Below are 7030 nucleotides of genomic sequence, written 5' to 3'. Positions count from 1 at the left end.
GTTGCCTTGTCAATCCCATATTTGGTCATTTTTTCAATAAGTATGGTATGAGATACTTTGTCAAATGCTTTACTAAGGTCAAGATATACTATACCGCATTTCCCTGATCAACCCAGTCGGTGATTCTGTCATAGAAGGAAATTTGGATTTGTCTGGTATGACTTGTTTGTTACAAACCCATGCTGGCTCTGGTTAATTACTCCATTTTTATCCAAGTACTTGCATACATGCTGTTTATTAATTTGTTCAAAATGTGTTCAAAGATTTTTCCCGGTATAGAAGTCAGGCTCACAGGCCTGTAGTTTCCTGGATCCACCTTCTTCCCTTTTTTGAAGATAGGAACAACATTTGACCTTTTCCAATCTTCTGGGACTTTTCCTGATCAATTATAATTATAATCTTTGAAAATTCCTGGAGAACAGGAAAAGTGGTTCAGCAATTACCTCCGCTGCTTCCTTTAGTATGCTAGGATGTAATTCATCTGGACCTTGAGAATTCATTTACGTTAGCTATGTGTTCCCTCACCATCTCTCTGCTTATAAATAGTCTGTATTCTTTTATTCTCCACAATAGCACAGAAAAGACCAACTGATGTTACATCTACTTTCTGAGAAAAAAAACTGATACAAAATAGGAATTTAAAAGTTTGGCCTTCTTTACATAATTCTTAACCAATTCACCGTTTTCATCTTGTAAGTATCCAGTAGCATCTTTGACTTTTCTTTTGCTTTTGACATACCCCTAAAATCCTTTTTTATTGCTTTTGGCCTCTGTTGCAAGCCTCAATTCATTATTAGCTTTAGTTTTTCTGACACTTGCCCTACAGTTCCTGATGACCACATTATATTCTTCTTTAGATATTCCCCCCTCTTTCTATTTGATAAACATATTTTTCTTCCTTTTTAACATGTGTGCAAGTTGTGTGTTCATCCATCCTGGTCTCTTTAAATGCTTCCCATTTTTCCTTCTTTTAGGGATTGTTAACAATTGTGCTTTGAGAATCTCATTTTGCAATATTTCCTAACCTTCTTGGACATTTCTGTCCTTAAGAACATCCATCCATTGGATTCGTCCTATCCTCTTTCTGAGTTCATTAAAATCTGCCTTTCTGAAATCCAACCTTGAGGTCTGAGTTTTCTCAGGTCTTCCTCCCCTTTTTATCCAAAATTCAAGGATAGCATGATTACTGCCTCCTAAGGTCCCAGCCACTCTTACTTCCTCAACCATTTCTTCCCTGTTGCTAAGAATTAGGTCCAGGATAGCAGATCCCCTTGTTTTCTCTTCTATCTTTTGGAAGATAAACTTGTCAGCATGTGCAGATAAGAATCTGTTGCATTCATTACTTTTACCTAAGTAAATGCCCACAATCGTGTCCTTTCTGTTATTCTCTCCTTGTATTCCTACCCAAAAGGTTTTTACAGAACTACCATGCTCTGAATCTTGAATCTCTGTGGAGATTAGAGTTTTCCTAACATACAATACAACACCTAATAAGTGAAGCAAGGCGCCCATTAAATATATGCTTTCCTGTATATGTAAAGTGGAACCAATCTCTAGCAAGCAGTCCATTATATAGGTAATTCACTCCATGGTCTAGAAATCCAAATCTTTGCTGACAGCACCATCGATGTTAACCTCTAGAATCCTGTTCCATCTTCTTATTCCATGGCCATCCACTGGGAGGATGGATGAGAAGACCACCTGTGCTCCTAGTTCCTTCACCTTCTTTCCAAGATCTTCAAAGTCTCTGCAGATAGTTGCAAGGTCCTTTTTTGCAGTGTCATTTGTCCCTACATATATTAGTAGGAATGGGTGGTGTTCTGTAGGACTGAAGAGTCTTGACAGCCTATCAGTCACATCTCTGATTTGTCGACCCGGAAGACAGCACACCTCTTGTGAGGTGTCAGGTCTGCAGATAGCGGCCTCTGTTCCTCTCAGTAGGGAATTCCCAACAACCACCACTCTCCTTTTCTTCTTCGCAACAGCACTTCTTTTACTCCATTCAAGATGACTCTGTGTGCTTGCTACACAGTTCTTTGTGGGTAAAGTCATTTCTTGCTGTACCTCTTTCTCCTTTGCTCTGTTCTTTGTGGGTAGAGTCATTTTTTGCTGTATCTCTTTCTCCTCTGCTCTGTTCTTTGTGGGTAGTCATTTTTTGCTGTACCCCTTTCTCCTCTGCTCTGTTCTTTGCAGGTAGAGGCATTTATTACTGTACCTCTTTCTCCTCTGCTCTGTTCTTTGTGGGTAGAGTCATTTTTTGCTGTACTTCTTTCTCCTCTGCTCTTTGTGGGTAGAGTCATTTCTCGCTGTACCTCTTTCTCCTCCTGCTCAGTAACCAGTACTAGGTTCCCCTGCGTGAGAACCGGGTACTGGTTGCAGTATGGGTGCTGGCTGACTCTTCTGCTTCTTTGGTTCACATGCTTCCATTCCTCTGCTTCTGCAGTTACACCTGACATTTCTTTTTTCTTCACCATTTTGAAGACTTTCTTTTGCTCTGTCAGGGTACCACAAGGCTCTGTCCTGGACCAAGTGTTATTGAACATGTTTATAAATGATCTGGAGGAGGGAATTGAGGAGAAACTGATCAAATTTGCAGATTACACAAAACTAGGAGGGATTGCTAACACTGGAGAACAGAGAGAGAGAGGATTCAGAAAGATCTAGACAAGCTTTAACAGTGGGTGGCAACTAACAGAATGGTATTTAACAAGGAGAAATGCAAAGTGGGCAAGAAAAAGCAAAAAGCATATACAGAATTAGAGGAATTGAGCTAAGCAGCAGCACATGTGAAAAAGACTTGGGTATACTAATAGATCATAGACTGAACATGAGTCAACACTGTGATGCAGCAGTAAAAAATGCAAACACAATTCTGGGATGTATTAAGAGAAGCATGGTGTCCAGATCACATGAGGTAATTATCCCCCGCTACTATTCCTAGGTCAGACCTCATCTGGAATACTATGTCCAATTCTGGGCACCCTACTTTAAAAAAAGACCTAGGCAAACTGGAGCAAGTTCAGAGAAGAGTTATCAAGATGGTGAGTGGTCTACAAATCATGTCCTATGAGGAACGGTTAAAGGATCTAGGAATGCTTAGCTTGTAAAAAAGAAGGCTGAGAGGAGACTTAATAGCTGTCTACAAATATCTGAGGGTCTGTCACAGTGCAGAGGGATTAGCCCTATTCTCATCTGCACAAGGAAAGACTAGAAGCAATAGGATGAAACTGAAAGGGAGGAGACACAGATTAGATATTAGATAGTGAGGATGATCAATGAGTGGAAAAGGTTGACATGGGTGGTGGCGAGTTCTCCTGTAATAGAAGTCTTCAAACAAAGGGTGGACAGATATCTGTCTGGGATGATTTAGTGAATCCTGCATTGAGCAGAGGGGTTGGACCTGATGACCCTGGAGGTCCCTTCCAACTCTACCATTTTATGATTATAATAAAACCCTTGATGAGGCACACACCAAGCTATGTCCAGGACAACATAGATATTCTCTGCAAACTTTTAGCCCTGGGCCAACAACCAGAGGGCACAATACTGGTAACTATGAGCATATTGTCCCTGTACTCTAATGTTCTCCACATAGATTAAATAGCTGCATGCCAATGCATCCCCCCAAAAAAGAAAAACAATCTAGCTGCAAAGCCAACCACAGAACTGCTCAGGTTTAATACTTAATCACAATTACTTTTCAATTGGGAAATACATATACCTGGACTATAATTGAAGTGCTCTGAGGAGCAAAACATCACCACAATGTGCAAACTTGTTCTTGGTCAAACTGTCAGGATGTGCTGCTGGGATCTGTTGTACTATGTACTCCTAGCAGCACAGCCACAGGTGGTTGAGGGTTAATTGAGCTGGCTGGGTGTGGTACTTCCTGCTAGCCAATCTCCTGGATCTGTGCTCACATATAAACCCAGCTCCTGGTCAGTCTGGCTGTGCCCCCAGGGTGAGCAATTATGTTACTTCTGTAACTTATCAGTCATGTTCAGCTTGTTCCCACTCTGATCTGTGTTATGCAAGTAAGTCTGTGTAGCTGTCTGTCTATTCCCTGGTATGAGGACACATAGACTTGCTGTGAGTTTCATCTGTGCACATGTGAGTTCTGGGTGGAGTCTGTCTGGGTTTCTATATGTGTCTTTTTGTAAACCAGCAGATAACCAGCAAGTAATGAAGGAGTTAACAGATCAGATATTTGGTATTAGCAGTGATTGTTTTTAACCTATAAATAAGCAGTCTTATGTTTTGTACATTGAGGTGAACAAGGCTTTACGCCGATACGCGTTCTTGTACTTGTAAAACCATGTATCTGTGAAACCATGTACCTGACTACGCAAGCCTGATATGGAAATAAAGCAAAGGAAAAATTTTATCCATGTGTCCGGATTCCCACACCTTTTTTGGGGTTTCTATATGTTGCAGCTGACTGTGTCCAGTGCTCTGTTCTGTCCTGTTGCAAGCTTTGCTGAGTGATCTCTGTCTTGCTGGTTCATGTCCGTTTGTACATTTAAATTCTGTCAGTTTTGTGTCAGGTTGCTGCGTGACCTGCTATCTGTGTCCTGTCGCAGCTTTCTGTGTGAACTCTGTCCGATTCTGCTGGACTCCTGGTTAGTGTAGGGACTAGCGGTATAACCAGGAGCCGTGAAGTGGCCAGCTAGCTTCCATGTTTTGTTCAAAATGTCAACCAATACCTGGTATTTACATTCAGCTTATCTGTTTCTAGTGGTTGCATTGTGGCTGCTGTATGCTTGTATTCTGGCTCTGTGTATCTTGTGGTTCTGTCTCTGTCATGTAGCATGTGTATGTCTCCTGTTCTGTGGCGTGGCTCCTAGGATCAGCTAGGGGCCCAGATCCGAAGACCGCTGGGCCGCCCTTTATTGGGGCGAATCCTCCGCTTAGGTAGGGCCATGCCATCCTCCTGTGTAGAACAGGGTCAGTTGCCTGAAACCTGTGTGAATCCCGTGTGACCCTGGTGCTACCTGTGTGCGTCCATCCCATCCATTCTAAACCCTTTTTGGGTACGATCGTGTGGGCTCCCGTGCTTAGGTTGCCCACACGATCGTAACACAAACTAGAGAAATAAGATTTTTAGATCCATTAAACTGTGGCCTGGTCTAGAGAAATGGATCCACAAAAGCACATCAAACTTTTATTATTGTATTTTTGTGCAAAATTTATCCTGTACTGTTGTCTCGGTTTTGTTTTTCCAATGTAAATTTCCTCAGGGCTCCTTATACAACGTATCATGTACACTACACTGAAAGATGTACAGGAGAAAGCATTCAGGGATTTTAGTTCTGGGGTGTGTTGGGTATGTGGAGGATGTCTGTTGGTAGGATGTGGGTAAAGGTCTTGCATTTTTGTCTACCTCTATGATTAATGATCTGCTAATAATCTGGATGGGCACTAAAGATGAGCTTCTGACTTTGCATAAATACTTCAACAAGTTTCATCCAACTATCAGGCTTTCTCTCAATCACTCACGGTCTTCGATATATTTCCTGGACACGACCATATAGATCAAAAACTATACCATATAAATATCAATCTACCATAAATCTACAGGCCCTCTAGCATATCCAAGATGGAATAGCTTTCATCCACGACACATAAATCAATCAGCTGCAGTCAAGCTCTAAGATACAACTAGATCTTTTCGGACAGTGAAGAGAAAAAGCAACATCTATCATCTATACATTCCTACAACAAGGTTGCCATTTATTAGTTATAGATGATCAGATACACAGAGCAGCCTATTAGAATACAAACAGAAGGAAGAAAACAGCAGGGTGCCCATCCTGGTCACAACCTCCAGATGAACCTCTTTGGGAAATCACTGCTCATCTCCAGCCCATACTTCATAAAGACAAAAGACTGAAAGAAATATTCCTGGATTTACCTCTTCTCTCAGATAAGCAGCCACCAATTCTAAGGAATCTCCTTGTGAGGAAGTGCCCTTTCAACACCATGAGAAACTGGCACGTTCCCTTGTATCAGCACAAAATGCAAGACCTGTACCCACATCCTACCAACAGACATCGTCCACACCCAACAAACCCCAGAATTAATAAAATCCCTGAATACTTTCCCCTGTACATCTTCCAGTGTAGTGTACATGATACGTTGTATAAGGAGCCCTGAGGAAATTTACATTGGAAAAACAAAACAGAGACAACAGTACAGGATAAATTTTGCACAGAAATACAATAATATAAGTTTGATGTGCTTTTGTGGATCCATTTCTCTAGACCAGGTCACAGTTTAATGGATCTAAAAATCTAGTGAGGACGAGAGAGAAAGAAAAGGTTGGGAGCATAGATACTTCACACCCATCAGCTAGATTTGTGGCTTTCTAAGTCATCACCTCTTCCTTCTCATCTTATGTACAAGCCTTAGTTCTATGGCTCTGGTGTATCTTCATCTGGTTTATCTTGAACATCATTTAAAATTGTTGTGCCCTTCTCTCAATTGTTCATTTGTCATTGGCCTAATAAAAGAGCTGTGTAAGCTTGCAAATATAATCTTTCTGGTTAGCCAATAAAGTAATAATACTTTTGTCTTTTTTATTCAAGAGTATTTAACGTCACATTTGCTAATTATGAGAATAAAAAAAATCTAAATTCCATTTAGCATCTGCCTGTGCGGAGCTCCTGTAGCTATTCGGAAATACAGATGAATTGGAGGTCAACATCTTACCAGCTATAAAAAATAAAGCTGTAATAAAATGGTTTCAATATTTCTTTATTAAGGAGACATCTTACAAAATAACAAAGACAAAACAAGATTTTCACACAAACATTAAACATTTTAAGGTGAGCTGGAAAACATAGCCCACAAGATGCCTTCCCATAATCTCACCTCATTCATTTTCAGAAAACACTGAGACAAAGACAGTATACATGCATATTTACTCCGAGTGTACCCTCAAGGGTATACTTCTCTTGGAAATTATGGCTTTTATATAATAGCAGAAATTATTATACAGACAGCACAAGACACAAAAAGGATTCATCATTAG

This window comes from Eleutherodactylus coqui, chromosome 4, assembly GCF_035609145.1.
Source record: "Eleutherodactylus coqui strain aEleCoq1 chromosome 4, aEleCoq1.hap1, whole genome shotgun sequence".
Lineage (NCBI taxonomy): Eukaryota > Metazoa > Chordata > Amphibia > Anura > Eleutherodactylidae > Eleutherodactylus > Eleutherodactylus coqui.
Note: the sequence above shows the minus strand (reverse complement) of the source record.